Here is a 20,134-nt window from a genome sequence, read left to right on the forward strand (position 1 = left end):
AGCCTTTCTATACCGCTTGGTACTTTGATTTACCAAATTGGAACTTGAGCTCAGTTCAACTGTAGAACGTTTGTTTTGATTCAGATAAAACGCTACATTGGATCAAAAACCCTTCGTTGACCATATGATCCTTTTGGTTTATTTGTGGTGTTTTATTATCTAAGAAACCTGACTTGATTACCTTACTAAACCTATTGTTTCTTTTTCTAGTCTGTTCACTATTCATCCCAAGCTCCTACAAGGTCACCACATCCCTAACATGGACACCACAACCATGGATCTACATCTTGATAGCCCCAACCAAGCTTTAATTGAATCTTCATTTGGTAGTCGTGCATTTGTTATTTACTTAGTCTCTTGATATTGAGAATATTATGCAAAACTTCTATCTTAGGGGAAGCCTAAGACATCGCTGAAGAGAAGGGATTCTCAGTCTTAGGAGGAGCCTAAGACTTCATTCTCGAGAAGGATTTCTCCATCTTAAAAAGGATCTAAGATTCGTCAGTGAAGGTAGTTCACTGAATTATATGGAAGATAATCAAGCGAAGAGGAGTCTCACACACTGTCGGGAATCGAAGTGTTCAACCCTAATATTGTCACATTTGGGAAAAGCCTAAGTACAATCGAGAGGGAGTCTCACATCTAGGGGAAGCCTAGATGTCTTGTGAGTTGGAATCTACATGAGTTACTATAGTAATCGGTGTATTTCAAATTTAACTCTTTAATATTAGTGAATTATCTTTCCTAAGCACAATATCCCGCAGATGTAAGTGGTTTATCGTCGAACTGGATTGCCTACTTCTATGTGCCTTTACTTATTTTCTTATTGTTAGTACTTTGTTGTTACAATGCTTATTAGTGCTTTTCGTTTTAACATTCCTATTTCGAGTGATGAGTTATTCTATCTCTTTTTTAGAAGGTTTTTGATTGAGGATTTGATATATCACAGTGTATTGTTACTTCTCTAGTGAAAGCATTGTGAATCTTAATGTGTCTATCAATAATGATAGAGTAAAGATTGCATAAAACGGAAGCTAATAGAATCATTAAGCACTTTAATTAAACTTAATTTGAGAACAAAGCAAGTTGAAAAACAAATTTTAACAAAAAAAGGGTTTCATCATGTACAACTTTGAAGATTCACTTAATCCTTGCTATATTCATGAAATTAGATCTTCAAATCTCTAATAGACCACCAAGAGAATCTTTTCTACTATTCTCAGTCTTGAATGAGTGGTGGAAACTCAGAATTGAGGGGGATTGAGAGGGTTTGAGAGAGATTGAGAACAAAAACTATTTTTGCTGAGAAATTCTCAAAATTGAGAATGCAAGAGCCTTCAATATCAGATAATTGAAGCTTTTATTAAACTCTAGAATGCAAGCACTCAACATTCAGCAATTTCACACTTCAAATCGCACTTATTGAGTGGCCTAGGTGTTGAATTGTGGAAAAATCTACTAAGAAATTCAAATCTTGGACAATTGCACTAAATTCAATTTTCAAATCTAAATTAATTTTCGACTTAATTAAATTAAATTAAAAATCAATTTCTGAAATTAAATTTCCTAGATTTGAAACTGATTTAATTTAAATAATTAATTAAACAAATTTAATTGATTAATTAATTAATTAATAATTTAATATCAAATATTAAGTTAATAAAACACCTAATTTAAGCATGAATCCTATTCATGTAATCAATATTTAAATATTTTAAACACTCAATTACGTTTAGATTCGATAAATTTAAACGTCAATAATATCAAATATAATTATCCAAACCCTAAATTGAAATTGAACATTTCAAATTCAAATCCTAAATTAAAATTTGAACGCTTCAATTTCACTCGATTTTCTAATCCAAGGTTTAATCTTTTACGAGTTGGTAGAAAAACCTTATGGACCTACAGATCATGAGCTCTAACGATTTGAGATTAATCAATATTCATTAACCACCAAGACATATCACTATAGCTTGATGGTTGCACTCTCCTTACTGTAGATATATTTTTATCCATTTGATTTAACCATGATCAGTAAGTCGATCCTTCACAGATCGTTCGTATTTACAGCTAGGTCACAATTATCATTTTACCCCTATAAATATATCTTGCTCCGTAAGTCACCACTGACCCTTTATTGAACAATAGGTTTATAGTCCAACTAATAAACCATGTCCCTTTCAACCATGAAAAAGCAAGACCCTTTTGTTCAAGACCAGAAATCAATACTTAAGGGAACAACCTATCTGCTAACTTTAAAATGGGTAGGAGTGAACTTTATTATGTAGGACTATGTTCCAAGCTATCTATCTGGCTTTATCCCTAAATGGAAGGCTTGTTGAGTAGTGTTGTTGAACTACTCTCACCTAAGCAGATCAAAGGATAATCCCGAATAAACAGGATTTCATAGTTAGCTCAGGATTTTGAGTTACCCAAGGTCATCGACTTAAAATAGTCAGTTTTAACAGTAAATAGTTGTTATAAAAAAAATGACTATTTTGTGGTCCGGTCTTATACAAACATCTTTTGCATAGGATGCCCTCACTCGTATTTCTCCAAATGAACGATTCTGGGATCACATCATTTATATCAATATACAAAGTAGATGTATCCATAATATCCCAGAATGTGATACCAATCTCATCCATATACTTATAGACCTTTTTGGCTATATACTATAACTTGATCCTCTTTTATGTCTCTATATAAAGTTAAAGTATTCGTATTATAGCCATGGATTCGTTTATTGGATTTTATAACATAATACAATTTCAAAAATACTTTTATTGAATAAATTCTTCAACAATACTTTTATTGATAAATAGAATATGTTTCCAAAATTATGAAGTATGAGTTTTAAGATATTCCCAACAAATAAACAACTTTTCGTTCACCTAATCTACAGTATACACAAAAGATGGTTTCTATCTTCCTTCTCAATTTGTATTCAAGCAGACATGAACCCAAAGTAATTTGCTTGAAACTTTATATATGTTTTGATTAAATCTTGTTTATCATGTGTGGTTGTACCAATGTTAATGAAACCTCTACATGCTTCCTCAATTTTTTGAAAGTCTGTATATTCCAAGTCGTCCACAGTATCCCTCTAAATCGAAGTCATGTTATTAGCTCTCAAAAAGAGTTAATTTTATGCCCCTAATCTCAATTGCTTATTAGGTTTAATGTGTTCAATTATCTATTATTGTATGTTCTCGATAAAATCATGCATTCTAAAGCTTTGCATACATTGGATTATATGTCCTAAAACTTGTAGTTTGTAAAGTTAAACATTTTCTATTATCAATAAACATGTTATTCAACATTTATTCAATAAAGTTGTTATTGAATTTGTAAATTGCACTTATAAAAAATAAATCAAATAGACTAGGATCCATGGCTATTATATGAATACTTGAACTTTATATGTAGACATAAAAATGGATCAAGTTCGAGTAAATAGCCAAAACAGTCTATAGTATACAAATAAGATTACGTGTGGTAGGCTGCCGAATTCACTATCACCCGTAAACCCGTGCTACACAAATAATATTTATATACACCAAACAAACTATTTATACTAACTAATAGTACAAGCGGTAAGTCCGGGGTCGAACCACAGAGCTCAAAAATTGAAACCAGTAGGAAGTAACCAAGGACGGGTTTTGTGAAAATTTGTGAATTAAAATTGCACGAAAAATTAAATTGCACAATGTGAAAAGAATGTGTAAAAATGTCAATTGAACAAAATACCTAGCTTGGGTAGTTCTAATTTATTTCATTCATTTTCAATTCTATCATAGACTATTCAAAAGATATGTGAGAAATTTAAATTACAACTTAGCCTACTCATTTAGAATCCTAACTAGTAGTCCATAAAATCAAGTTAATTAAAGGAAAAGCGAGAATCCTCAACTAATCAATCAATCAATAGGCATTAAGATTTAAGGTAAAGCTAAGCCAAATAATTGGTTTCCATCGTCTAACCAATTATTTGAACGAGAATTATCTAAGTTAGAAAATAATGCTTATTAATTTGAATCCCAATTTAATTTCACAAACTTACTTAACTCTTGCTTCTAAGTGATGACTACCCAACGATTACAAATTAGGGCTAATCAAGATAATCAATTATACATGCATAGCTAATTTGTCAAATTATCCCATACAAAACAATTTAATAATAAACTCAAGATAAACTTTCATAAAATTCAGACAAGTCTCACAAAATTACATAATATAGTCTCAAGAACGAATTGGAATGAAAATACACTACAAAACCTGAGCTAAGTTCTTACCCTTTAGCTACAAATCATCTTCTAATTTAATATAATTCAAAAAGGGAAGAAGATTAAGAGTTCTGATCAAAATAGAGGCAGAAAACCGAGTAGAAACAGAGTGACGATCGAGTATTCGAGTGTGTGTAACCTAGGTTCAGACTGATGAGTTATTTATAGAATCTATCATAGCATCGCAACACTAAAGACAGCGTTGCCACACTGTCCTGCTTCTGCGTGCTGCTCCGTCATAGCATTGCAATGCTACATTTAGCATCAACGTTGTTCTATTCTTCGATCATCCGCTTCGAGTCGTAGCGTTGCAATGCTACATATAGCGTCGCAACGCTGCCCTGTTCTTCACGGAATAGGTAGCTATTGTCCTATAGTGTTGCGCAACATTCAAATCGAGCATTGCGACTCTTCGACTGGGTAGAAAACTTCAATTCTTGGCCTTCTTTCTTCAATTGTTCAATTTGGCTCCTATCTTGCCATCTTAATGACTTTTTATCCCGAGCACTTCATTCATCTCTTGTACACTCGAGTCCTACAAAATAATTGGTTTAAACAGATAAAGTATTTTAACAATCCCGAATTAAATAGAGGAAGATAACACATTTTTTGTGCTACTAGGGTGTCTTATTCTGGTAACACTATCAGATGCAGCCCACTCTGTAGTTGTTACTGTTGGAGTTGATGCAATAAAGTTTCGTGTCCTGTAGTTTGTAAACAGTTTGTACAAACGCTTGTGAATGTATAATATATGATAATTTACTTCACTTCTTGATTTTGCTCAGTTAATTATTTTATTTGTTTTACCACAAACCAATAGACCTAAAATCCCTGGTTATCTGGATGTAACTTAAGCATGTATATGGTGACATACAAGTGGATCATGTCTTAAGTGATAACCAAAATGGTCTGTAGTATATGGATATAGGAGGGAAACCTTATCCTGGTAATGTTACGATGCGGCCCGCTTTATGTAATGGTCACAAGTGTTGTGACTTGTCACAGATGGTCTGATCCTGACCATTCGTGTACGGGACATGCGAGTGGGGGCGTCCTATACAAAAAGTTTGTATAAGACCTGACCACAAACTGTTAATGTCTCGTTATATAATACTGTTCATGATAGATACTTCACTCCACTAAGATGATCATAGGTAATATGACCTCAATCCTGAGTGCGTTGGGAACTCCTGCCATTGAAGGCAGTCCTTTGATTTGCATGGGTGCGAGTGGCCAGGTCACCAACTCAAACCTACCACTTTAGGGATTCGTCTGATTTAGAGCTGGGAACTCAGCTACACAAGATGGAATTCACTCCTTCCTCGATGCAGGGGCAAGTAGATAGATAGCTCCCTTAAGGGCTGATTCCAAGGTTTGAACGATGTGGCGCCACACACTTTCTCTTGGCCCAAGATGTGTTCACACATAGTTGGACAATGTTGTATTGTTCATTAGAGGAATCAGTGGTACTTAAGGAATGAGATGTAACTATAGGGGCAAAACAGTAAATTGGTCCAGTTGTACTTACGAGCATCTGTGAAGGGTCATCGTAATCATAATTGGTTATATCTGATGGACACAGAAATATAAATGTGGTAAGAAGAGTTCAGCTATTGGTCTTTAGTGGAATGTCTGGCAATTAACGGATGGTGGATCTCGTGACTAAAGAGTTTAGTCAGCTATTCACATATCGTTGGAACTTCAAACCACAGGTCCATAAGGTCCCCTTGGTAGCTTGAATAAAGTTGAGAATCAGTTTTGGGTCAGTTTGAAATGTTCAAATTGACAAGAGGGAGTTTGATTATATATGATATAATTGAACTAGATATAAATATGATTTATATCAAGTACAGGAGAAATTACTATAGTCGATATATGATATCAAACTATAGATTAAGAATATAATATGATTATATTCTTTTTTAATTAAATAGGCGGTTAGAGATAATTGGTCGAGAATTTCTCCTAAATCATGCGAAAGTGGGAAGATTGATTTCAGTTCTTGTAACTAAAGAATAAAATGAAAATTGTTTTCATTTTGTTAGAGACACAAGAAAATCGCTCACGCTGTGTTTCCATACGATCACTTAACTTTGAGAACCTATAAGATAGCGCCAATCGTCCTAAACGATCACTTACCCACACACTAAACGATCGTTTACCCTTTCTAAACGATCGATTAGCACGCCAAACAGACTTAAATGATCACTTACTATTTACTAGACGATCGCTTAGTAAAACCTACACGATCGTGTACCTTTCTCTAAACAACAAGCACCCGACTATACGATAGTCATCTACTATCTCCCACTTGCTTGTTTGTACTACACGATCATCCTTTCCTCCTCCCTCTACCAATTTCATCAAAGTCCACCTTTGTATTCTCACTCCGAGAATACCGAGGGCTTCGAGTGGTGGTGTCGTCCCCGGTTGTTGTTAGTTCGTGCGTTGCCGATCATGTAGACGACCGTGGTGCTGCTAGGCAACTATTTGTTGGGCGATAAGAAGCATAGAGGAGTTGCTTCCGCTTGACTGAGTTCGATTAAAGATTGTCTTCAACTGGTACGTTTACTTTGTTTTTTGTATTTTAATTGTTAAAGCATGCCTATAATTAACGTTACAATGCATATCTATTTGTTAGAATGTATGTGTGGTAATTCGGTCACAATGAAATCGAAAAGACCTGCATACGTTCATGGATACTCTTATTTAATAGTTCCTTCAGTTACAATTAGTTGTAAGGTGCTACAAACGAAGTGATCCTGATTCGTTCATGTATTGACATGAGGAGTAGGGGCGTTCTATGCAATAAGTTTGCATAAGATCAAACCAAGAAATAAGTCACTCTTACTTTATAATGTTGCTTACTATTTAAGACTGACTATTTTGCTTAGATGACCTAGGTAACTCTATCTTAATCTTGAGCTAACTATGAACTTCTGCTTATTCAATATTATCCTTAAATTTAGATAGATGAGGGTTGGCTCAACAGCGTCGGCTCAATAAGCCTCCGGGTAAGACCGGGTAGATAGTTGGGGACATACGGTGCAAGATCGAATTCACGCCTACCCGATTTAGGGATAGAAGGAAGGTTGTTCTCTTAAGTGTTGAATCCAGGTCTTAAACAAGGGACCCCACCCTTTCATTGGCCCGGGAGGGATCCGGCTTAGTGATTGGATCACAAACCAATTGTTCATTAGAGGTTCAGTGTAACTTAAGGAGCAAGATGTAATTTCGGGGGTAAAACAACATTTAACCCATCTATTATTACGAACCCTATGAAGGATCAACTTACTAATTATGGTTAAATCAAGTGGACAAAAATATATCTACAGTGAGGAGAGTCCAACTATCGAGCTATAGTTGTGTGAATAGGTAGTTAACAAATATTGATTAATTTGGGCTAAAGAGTTTTAGCCAATTAATCTTAAATCGTTGGAGCTCATGATCTGTAAGTTCATAAGCTCCTTCTACTAGCTCGTAAAATATGAACACCTTGGATTAGTGAATTCAGTAATTTTTTACGTTCAAAATCAAAATTAAGTTTTCAATTTGAAGTGTTCAAATTGAATTTAGTGTTTCAATATGAAGTATTCAAATTGCAAATTAGGGTTTGAATTTGAAATGTTCAATTTCAAATTAGAGTTTGCATAATTCTATTCGATATAATTAACGTTTAATTTATCGAAATTAAATGAAATTGGAGAGTTTAAAATATTTAAATAATGATTGCATGAATAGTATCATGTTTAAAATTAGGTGTTTGATTAATTCAATATTTGATATTAAATATTATTTAATTAATTAAAAATCAAATCAATTTTCAATTTTCAATTCAATTTTAGAAATTGAATTTTGGATTTCATTTAATTTGAATTAAATAAAAGGAAATTGAAAATCAATTTGTGATTTAGTGGAAAGTTCCACAAGATTGGAGTTGCTTTGTGGTATTGTCTAATTAAAACATTTATCCCACTTTCTTAATTCCAATTGAAGTGTCAAATGCATAACTTATTCAATGTTTTCATGTAAGGGTTACATAAAAGCTTGGAATTTTTAGATTGAAGAGGGATGGATGCTAGAATTTAGAGAAATTCTATAGCTCTCTCTCTATCTCAAACCCTCTCCATTTCCTCACTTAATTTACTTCAAATTAGAGTTCCATCACTTAAATTCAAGGCTAAAGTAGTAGAGAAAATCTCTTGGTGGTTCACTAAGGTGTTGAAGCTAAGAATTCGTGGAAAGCATCTTGGATTTGGAGAATTCTTCAAAGGTATGATGTTCTTGAAAACCCACTTCTGGAAAATTTGTTTTTGCATGTTTTAGAACTCAAATTAAATGAAATTAGACTGCTTATTGATTCCGTTTGCTTCTATTGCACGATTATACATCCCATCAGCATATCGTTTGTGATTGATTTGGAGCTATTGGGAGTGATATCGAGTATTTAAAGTTTCAAAGGATGCAAAAAGACAATTATGCCCAAAGGAGACTAGCATAGTTACGTCGCGACGAAATGTTTTCCATAAGGCACCTTGGCATTACCTTGGAGCATTCGGACACATCAAAAATTGACAAAAAAGAGAAGGGTCACAATACGCAATAAGGCATGGAATGCCGCAAAAATTGATGAAGGTCGAGGAGGGGACTAAGATTTCTTCTTCTTCTTCTTCATATTTTCTGTTATCTTAGCTTAGGATTTTTCATTCTTTTGGGTTGTAAACTTGGATTTGGAGCTCCCCCTCTTCTTCTTGTCTATGGGATGTTGAGTAAGAAATTTTCTATAGTTTTGGGAGCAAGACCTTTGTAATTTTGTGAGTTTTCTGTTGATGGACTGAATTCATATCTATTTATGTTTTATTTGAATCTTGTATAACTTTTAAAAGTGCATTTGTGCTTGGATTGATTGTCCCTTCATAGATGTTTATCGTCATTATTAATCAATTTGTAGCTTGCACGTTCTCTCCTCGTTCATCTAGCTAAAATCACCAACATAGCAAATAGTTGAATCATGCATGTATGTCGGTTGATTTATAGTCTAATCTTGAACCTTAGAATGCATGCCAAAACTAGTTTCGAAGATAAACTTGATTAATTAGTTAGACTACCTAATTAATTAACCATACAATGGAACCCTAGAAAGTAATGCAAATGTTCTTAGTTTTAGATGGACACTTTCGAAGATAATAGGACTGAAACATATGGTTTAATTAGAGCTTTAGGATTTAATTGATAATTAGGGCACTTGTTTGGCTTAACTCGATGATTTACCTGCCTATAGAGTCGATGAGTTTGGTTAGGCTGAGTAAATCATTGTGCACACGTGAATCGAATGCATGTTTAATCAACAAAAATCAGTGCTCGAAATTGAATAGGAACCTCTCTTGCTCTCAAAACTAGATTATTCCAATCCTAGGTTACACTTACCCGTTTGCTTTTATTTTCATGCACATTACCACTCTATCTACACCAAACTTCTCCATTTATAAAAATGACTAGGAAATTAGCTTTAAAAAACGCACACTCGTGCTTCCCTATGCATTGACCGAAACTTGCCCCTCTTGCTCTTGAAACCTGATGCAATAAACAAAGGGACTGCTTAAGGCGCTGAGTTGAGATGGGATGTTTGGAGTTCATATGTCTGTGGAGTTCATATATCTCTGAAGTTTACATGTCTGTGTTTGGGGTGCATAGTTATTTAGTCTAAATTCATATATCTATGTTTGGGATGCAGAGTTGAGTTCATATGTCTGGGTATCTGATGCAGTTTTTTGAACTCTAAATAATATGCTTTTATGATTACTATTTTTGTTTTGAAACATTTTTATTCAATAATTCTACCCATCTTTGATTGAATAAAATATGGATTGTAATTTTTCATTTAATTTTTAGAACTTTTCTTTCTTTCTTTCTTTCTTTCTTTTTCTTTTTTGGACAATGAACAACAATTAACCCATTACATTTCTTGTACAAATATGGTTAAATAAAATGAGAAACTAAAGCGAAACCAAAACTTTCTAGCCAATTTTTCTCCATGAATTTCATTATCATCTTCTTCTTTTTCTTCTTTTTCCTTTTGTTGCTCTATATTTTTAGTATGTCATATGTTTTTTTAATTAAATCTCTCCCATCATCGTAACAGCCAATGGAATGTCACCATATTTCTTCAACAGTTTCATTTTCATTTCCTCTAAATTTGGAGAATCATTAGAGAAAAAATTTATATTTTTCACTAATTCTTGTTGGAAAATGTTCCAGGAAAAAAATTTTCTTTTTATGGTTTTTTTTTTTTTTGTTATATGTTACATACGTTTCAACTATATACATACTTTTTGTCTAAATATTCTTAACACTCATTTGATATTTGAATTCATTACGTATAAATATTACACTTAATGTAGACAAAATAATATTTTTTTATACAATCAACAACACTACAACATACTTTAATAGTCATCAATCTTATAGTAATCGGAAGTGGTTGTTGAAGTTGATTATCGAAGATGATTTTTGCTGGAGTTTGTAGCCGATGGTGGTTGTCAGAGCCTAAAGTTAGTCACATGAAGGTGTATTGCAGTTGGTTGTCTAATTTTTTACCGGAGGTGGTTTTCGAATCCCGAAGTTGGTTGGACGAAAGTGGTCGTCAAAGTTGATCACCGAATATAATTTTCACTAGAGATTGTAGTCAGAGGTGATTGTTGGAGCCCAAAGTTAGTCGTATGAAGGTGCTATTAGAGTTGGTTGTTAGAGTTTATCGTCAAAGGTGGTTGTCGAAGCTTTGAGTTGGTCGTCGGAGTTGCTCGCTCAAATGTGATCATCGAAGGTGATTTTCATCGGAGTTTGTAGTCGGAGGATGGTTGTCGAAGCCTACGAAGGTGGTTGTCAGAGTTGGTTATCGAAGTTTGTAATCGGAGCCACTTAGTCATCGGAATAGGTAGCGCAAAGGCCGTCGGAGTTGGGTCACCAGAGGTGGTTGTCAGAGGCCAGAATTGGTTTTCAAAATTCGTCACACGAAGCTTTCGGAGCTCGGAGTTAGTCGTTGGAGCCGTCGTTGGAGCTAACTATCGGAGTTCAAATTTCATCGCCAGAATTTTTATCAAAGGTAGTGCCGGATCCTAGAGTTGGTCATTGGAGTTGTCATCAAAGGTGGTTTCGGAGTCCAGAGTTGGTCGTCGGAGTTGTCATCAGAGGTGGTTTTCGGAGTCCGGAGTTAGTTCTCGGAGTGTGACAGTGGCCAATGGGTGGAATCATTGAAAACATGGGAAGAAGTTAGAGTTGGGGTGAGTTTGTAAAATATAACAACTCAACTCCACCAACATTTAAAGTTGGTGGGCCAAACAATGAGTTGGTATATTATACCAACTGAACTTAACTCATGTTGGTGAGCCAAACACCCCCTAAAATTTGACATTATACACTTGTGATTTTCCAAGTGGTGTAAAAATCACACACAATGACAACTTGCTACTCGATTTATTTAGATAATTAGAGTCGACTAGTAATTGTAATTAAATTAAGTGGGATACCCCTACATAATTATGTGAACACTATTATGTAGATGTTAGGTTGTTTTTAATTTAAAGCCCAATAGTGACGTTTGCCATATATATGTTAATATGAGAAAGTTGAAACTCAAAATAATAATAATAATACTAATAATTGTTATGAAATTGAGTAGCACAACGAGAATACAGGTATGGAAAAATATAATATAATAATATTTTTATATAATAATAATAAAATAAATAAAAACTAAAATTATAAAATTGGACAATGGGAAATTTTAGTGGAATTTGGTGTGGATTTCTCATCAATGGTTATATCATTTTAAGATCCATCAAATGCCACTATTTATAGGTAAAGTGGCAAGTAGGATGTAGACTTACGCGAACATCAAGCATGAATTATTACAAGGCACATGGACAACATGAATGGTGACACATGGCCTTTGAGACACTAAGCAATGGGTATCTATTTTTTATCATAATATTCATAATATTATTCTAGCGAAGTTTATTAATGAAATTAAAATAAAAATTGCAAATATTATAAATGGTAAAATTATATATCATCTTTGTTTCCCTATTAATTAATCAAAATTGCAAATATTATAAATGGTCTTAATTGTATAATCAGGAAATTGTGCTCTTAACTTAATTATTTGGGCAAGTAATCTTGTAAATGCAAGATTTCGACTTGATAATAAGCACACATGGGACCATCTGCTAGATGCATCTATTAATACCATAAAATATCTAAATGGTCCACTTTGTGGGTTAATGGGTCCACATCACCATAAATTTGTTCTAAACATGCAGGTAATTCAGTCCCCACTTTAGCTGGTGATGGTCTAATTATCAATTTTCTTTCAGAGCAAGCATCACATGATAATTCATTAGATTGAAGAATCTTCTGGTTCTTCAATGAGTGTCCATTTGAATTCTCAATAATTCTCCTCATCATTATAGATCCTGGATGATCCAATTTGTCATGCCAAATTGTAAATATGTCTGGATTCATGAATTTGAGGTTCATTATTTCATATGTTTCAATTACTCGTATATGAGTATAATACAATCCAGAAGATAAAGAAGACAACTCTTTCAATATACATTTTTCATTTGAGACAGTGGATATGATATATAGATATTCCACATTATTCTTACTATCAGTCTTAATATGATAACCATTACAACGTATATCTTTAAAACTTAGAAGATTTCTCTTTGATTGACTAGAGAACAATGCATTGTCAATTGTAAATTTTGTTCCTCTAGGCAAAATAATATTTGCTTTTCAAAAACCTTCGGATAAGTTTGCAGAATCTAATATAGTATTTACTTCGGCTTTCAGCATTATCAATTTGGAAAAGTATTTTTTATTTGTAAGTATTGTGTGTGTAGTTACACTATCTGCCAAACATAAATCTTCTCTGCTCATTTTTTATTGGAAAAGAATATAGGAAGTCTGACTTCCTAAACCCTTACCACAAACAAAGGTTGGGCTGAGAATGCCTAACTCATCTCAATCTCAATTCATGAAACAAACACCCCTAAAAGTTAAATTAAAATTTTAGTTATTTTAAAATCAATGGACGAGAAAGGTTAATGATCTAAAAAGATACAAAAAAATTTTATATTTGAATCACATATCTCTTAGTCGCTAATACATATTTTCTGTTGATTGAGTTATGCTTATTTTGACAAATGAACTTTGAACTTTATGAATGCCCTAGAGAAATTAAACACGTTTAGTTGAGTTAATTAATGAGAACATGGTTAATTAATAGTACAAATGATAATTAGGATGGAAAGGTGTTGCATGTGCTGAGCCGTCATGTCGTTTTTGTTTGTTTTTTTCTTTGCCAACTTCATAATTAAAACGATGGAAGAGGCCCAGTTATTGCAGTCGATCTTGTATTTTATTGTTAACACGTTGTTTGCTTTAGAACCACTTGATCATCTAAAGATCTTCATTTTATTTTTAATTTATAGCCACGAATTTGATTGAGTTCTTTTTTCTTATTTACATTTAGATTTTTTTTTTAATTTAGATATATTTTTTTTCCTTTGTGTATGTATTCTGTATTGATAGGAAAAGCATGTGCATGCTTGGTTCTTTTTATCACACAAGTCCCAACCTATATTATAATTATGGAAGTTAAAAAAGATTGGTTTGATAATGATTTCATTTTTAGTTTTTGAAATTTGTATTTATTTTTTTCAATATTCTTTAATTTTTATGCTCGTGTCTATGGTTCTTAAACTTAAAAAAATTAGTTATAGTATTTATCAATTTTGAATTTAAAAACATCCAAAAGATATTTGAACTTTCAATTTTGTGTTTAATAAGATCTCTGGCATATGGAATATTTTCTTTAAGAAATAACGAATCTATTAAATATAAAACTAAATTTTGTATCTACCAATGACATTAAAATGATTTCAGTTTTTTGTAAAATAGGTTCATAAATTTTTAAAAAATGTTGAGTATATAGGTCAATGATTTTATATTAGACACAAAATTGAAAGTTTAAGGACATGTTAGTTACATAATTGAAAATTGAAGGATGTCTAAGACACTTTTTAAGTTTCAAAGACCTATTATACAAAAAAAAAATGAAAATTAATCGGCTAATTAGAAACGTTTTAAAGTTTCGAGACTTATTTGACATACAAACTTGGAAAGTTCAAAAGACTAAAGTTGTAATTTATATTCTTTTTATTTTTTTTTCAAAAACCTTAATTCAAGACTCTAAACTCCCCTTCTGAATAACAATGCAACTTTGAATATAAACCTAGAAACTAAATTTTGAAATCAAACTCAAATTACAACTTATGAATGTTAGGTTAAATTTGAAAGCATAATACACATGTTCTTGTAGTGTTAGGTTAAACCCACCAAATGAGTACTATAAACAATAACATTATTAAATAGATACCTGAAATATTTGTCTTTCAAAATCATCTTTATACAAAGCATATAGTTTGATGATGATCCAAAATGTCTACTACATGTTGGCATATACATTGACAAGTAACAATCAAAAATTAAAATGGAAATTCAATTTCTCCTTTACTTAAATCAACAAGTTCCCTGTTTGGAAGCAAACCCTAATTCTCAACCACCTAGCTAGCTAGCTTGAATTCTCATTCCCCAAAAAGTTTTGTAGACATATATATTATACATATATATATACATGATTTCTAAGGGCACACATGTTTGTATGAGCTGGATTGAAGAAAAATGGAACAAAACTCCAAAATTGTCATTAAAAATAATGTTCATTGAATTTGGAATAAGCATGGGGAAGAAGGGAATCATCCAGCTTGCTTTGATGACACATGGTGGCTTTTAAAGGGTTGGAATTGGCTATATATATAAACAATCATGTGGTTGCATGAGCCCTAACATGAAAAAAGCAAATATGGCTGCTTAATTAGTTTACACACTTCAAATTTTTGAACCAACCCTTCAAAACTAAAATACTTCCTTTTTCCCTTTTTTCATGTGTTGACAACATTATATGCTGCATGTTTTGTGGTCCCTTTGCCCTAAATTTTATGCATTATTCTCACAATCTCAAAGCATAAGCTTCTTGAGCTCCATTTTCACCATATAAAATCCCCATATTATGTTGTTTTGAATCATCGTGAAGATCTGAAGAGATCCTAGCTAGTTTAATTTTCTTGAGAGCTAGGCATGGAAGTTTGGGGAAAAGATATGCTCCGAAGTCAAGTTTCCGACAGGCGAATCGTGAAACATGTCAAGAAGAAACTAGAGACGGCGTCAAGGACGTCAAGGTTGGAGAAGAGGATTTGCTTGAAGAGGATTAGGAGGCTGAAGAAGATGATTCCAAGGAGTGAGTCTATGGAGTTGAATGGGCTTTTTCGAGAGACAGCAGATTATATTGTGTGGTTGCAAATGAAGGTGAGAATGATGCAAGCTTTGGTTCATGTATTGAAGGGCTCTGATGAGTGATGAGTGATTGATCAATCCATCCTATATGTGTACATATGTTCATGCATTTTCTTCATTTAATCTCTTCCTAATTATTAAGTTTTTATTCTTTGTGTTATTTCTTGGTTGTGGATTGTAACAGAAAATCCTTTCATTTGAACATGTTGAGATCAAAGGGGAGAATTTGTTCCACATACATGTTTTTGTTTAATAGTAATTAGTTTGATACATCATTTATAGAGCCAAACCATATTTCCCTCTAGCTATTAACTCTCTAATGGTTGTATGGTCTAATAATAAGATAGGGTAAAAAAATTCAATTTATACCTTACTAAAAAAAATAATTTAAGAATCTAAACTAATAGTTATATCAATTGAAACTTCACTATAATAATTTTGACTTTACACTTGAGTCGACGTTTTATAAACGATGATAGATGAATTTTACGATAATGATTTTGAAATAGTGTACATCTTTTCACAGAGATTTTTGTAGTTTTACTTAAATTTCATATATGATGAAGTATGAAATTGTCACAGAAGAGTAAGCTATCATGGCAATTCTAAATTGCCATAAAAAAAATTAAAAAGAAGTGTGCAAAAAAGGAGATTAAAAATATATGCTTTGATGATGACGGTTACAAATTGTCATCAAAAGATAACGCTATTTCTAATCTGGCAGGGGTGGTGTGAATCTAGGTTGGGGGTCAAACAGAGATTGTAGATCTAAACGAGTGGGAGGTCACCGAATTGGTCGCAAATCAGAGCTGAAACTTTCTTTTAACAGAGGAGATGGGTTTTAGGGTTTAGATTGGAGAGACTCAAGGTTTTGTTTTCGTGATATTTCTCAAATTAAAAGCTATCACTGATAGTTGCTAATAGTGATAGTAACTGATAGCACATTTCTCAAATTGAAAGCTATCATTGATAGCAACTTTCAATGATAATAACTGATAGCACATTTCTTAAATTGAAAGTTATCACTGATGGTAGCTATCCGTGATATCCCTTATAGCCACTATCAGTGATATTCATGATAGCAGCATCACTAATAGTAGTGATAACAACTGATATTATATTTCTCAAATTGAAAGTTATTACTGATAGCAGTTATAAGTGATATACACAGATAGCAGCTAACAATGATAGTAACTAATAGCACCTATCAGTGATAGCTTTCAATTTGAGAAAATCGAGAAGAAGAACATGTGGGTTAGGCATGGGTTTTTTTTGTCTATTTATCAATTTTTGTTCCATATATGCAATTACTTTTCCCTTATTCTATAAATTCTAGTATTTATAGGCTGATGACTATCTTTGCAAGTAGTCCATTAAAAAATTAAAGAGAAAGAAGAGAAAGAGATATACTAGAAGAGAAATGAAAATAAAAGTACGAGAGACTCAAAAAGTGAACAAAGAGAGATGAAAGATTTTTTTTTTTTTTAGATAGAAAAGTTGAAAAGAAATAATACTTCTAGATAAATATGCAAAATATAAAAAAGAAAAGCTAACATGAACATATAGCTCAATTGATACAAGGTATGTACTATTGTTCGAGAAGTTAGTTTCAAATCTCAATCCCAAACAAATGGAAAAACATGAATCTAAATTTTAAGAAAACACTTCTTTAGTTTCAAAAAAATTTTAAAATAAAAAAATATTTTAAATGATAAAACTGTTGAAAATATTTATAAATAATATTAAAATTTTACTACGATAGACCGCGATAGACTACTATCTGTATCTATCATGATACAGATAGACACATATAGTAATCTATTGCGGTCTATAGCAGATAAAAAATGAAATTTTGCTATCTTTATAAATATTTTGGTTCATTTTTCTATATTTGAAAATAGCCTAAGAAGCTATCAAAATGATATTTCTTTTCCCTTTTTTCCTTATTTTTAGAAAATGGCCTCTTTGTTTTTATGTTTTTAATTAATCTTATAAACACTCTACATACTTATTTCCTTGTTTTGTTATTTACTTTTTTGGAATATTTTTTAAAACCAAAGTAAATTTTCGAAAACATAAAAGTTTTTTAAAACTTAATTTGTTTTTTGAATTTAGCTAAGAATTCAAGTATTTAGTTAGGAAAGATGAAAATCATGACAAAGATGATGTAAAAAATCAAGTATAATTTTCAAAAACAAATGACTATCAAACTGAGTTGAAATAATTACCAAGAGGGCATTTGGGGCACTGAGTTAATTATTATAGTCGGTGGTTATTATAGTTAGGTTATAATGGTTTGTGTTTGGGGTGTACATTTTAGTTTGGGTTATAATAGTGTGTGTTTAAAGTGTAAACACTATTTTAGTTTGAGGAGGAAATAGTAAATACTATAACAAAGAACATAACAAAAAAAAATGTAAAATAGTAAAAACGGTAACAAAGGAAGTTTTGAAATAGTATTGACTGTAATTAAATAAAGATTACAAAATAGTATTTATCGTAGCCATAGGTGATTTTAATAGTTGAAACCTAATTGAAGTCCAAAAGCCCCTAAATAACAATAACTCTCTATTTTAAAATTTTGGTAATAATGAAATTTTTTTTGTTACAATAGTGGATGGTGTGAAGGTATTAAATGTTAATATCAAAGCCTTAATTTTATCATGGATATTTCTGAAAAATTATAAAAAAATTAAAAAAATTAAAAAACTATTTAAGTAATAAATAAATATTTTATGCTTTTTAAATGTTGCTACTTTTTTATATTTTTTAAATTTTTTTTATAACATAATAGAAATATCGATACACTCGTCATATTGATGATAATAAAGAAGTTTTGATGGGTCATAATGTATATTTTGAGGACTGGACCATGAAATTGGGCACTCCAAAGCCACAAAGGCTTAGTGGGCTGCAACTTTTGACCATCTACCAAATCCAATATAGTCTGAAATTGGTTATTGGTGACCCAAACCCACATATCCTATAACCTAACCATGCCACATACCTTATAACCTAACCATGGTTAACTCATAATGTCACACTCAATGTAAATAGAAAACCTTTGAATTGAGTTATGGAATTAATAACCTAATGAAAGACTCAAAATTCCAAGCATTCAGACAATATTTAAAGTAAGGGAACACCAATGACTTTGCTCCTAGTAGCAACATATATAAATTCAGCTCAAATAAATATGAGGCAAGGAAAGGTATGTGTGCATAGATATATAGGGCCAATTTCCTTAAAACTAAAAAGAACAAAAATGAAAAAGCCAATATTTTGTTGGTTCCTACGTTTTTTATTTAATTTCCATTTAGTTCTTAAGTTTCAAAATATTACACATTTAGTACATAAAATTTTATTTTGATTTCAATTTAGTCCCTAATATTTTCATTTTACGATTTGAGTTTTGTTTCAATTTGATTACAGATTTCAAAATTTTACATTTTTAATCTCAATTTTTCCTTACATACTCATTTTCAAACATTGATTTTTATTTTTGTGTGTAACATTTTGAAACATAGAACTAAATAGAAATTAGACCCAAAACATAAGGACCAAAAAGGTTTTTTTTCCCAAAAAAAAAAAGTAGTATTTTAAAATTTTATTTTATTTTTGAAATTTGGTTAAGACTTCAACTCTTTTACCTAGAAAAGATGAAAACCATTATATGAAATTGAGAGAAAGTCAACATTATAATTTTTTAAAACTAAAAATAAGCGACTATCAAACATGAGTCACTTTCAAATTTTGGATTGAATTTTGGAAACACTCATAAAAAATAGAATACTCAACAAAAGAATTTATAGGTGAAAGTATACTTAAAAAAAAAAAAAAGCTAAACATTTTTAAACCAAACCTAGTATCGTTATTTAACTTCTTAAATGAAACACAAACCAAAGGACAATTCGCTCTTTTCTTTCTTCTCCACTCTCATCTTGAATAACCATACCTACAAAAGCACACTCATTAAAAAAAAAAAAAAAAAAAAAAAAAAAAAAAAAGTATGGTGTGGTTATAGGGCTCAAATTTTGTTACCCACAAACCTCTTAATCATCCAACCACATCTTGTCACGAGACATAAATTCTGTTTTCTTCTCCTTTTAATTTTTATTAAATATTTTTTGTGATTAAAGTGACCTACATAAAGATAAACACAATCTAAAATGCATCTCAAGTTTTTTTTTCTAAAAGCTAAATCAATAATACTTTATTCGATTTAAAGTTTGATACGATGAAATCAACATTAATGTGGAAGTTGTTTCTTCTTTTTTTTCTTTTGGGAAAAGTCACAACGTGAAAGTAATCAAAAGGACATAAAGAGCCTCTTTGCATCGTTTAAGTCTCTAACAAAGATTAATAAAAAAAAAAAGAAAAAAAAGAAAAAAGAAAAATCATTTCCAATGCCAATTTTTTAACTCCCA

This window comes from Benincasa hispida, chromosome 11 (genome assembly GCF_009727055.1).
Source record: "Benincasa hispida cultivar B227 chromosome 11, ASM972705v1, whole genome shotgun sequence".
Classification (NCBI taxonomy): Eukaryota; Viridiplantae; Streptophyta; class Magnoliopsida; order Cucurbitales; family Cucurbitaceae; genus Benincasa; species Benincasa hispida.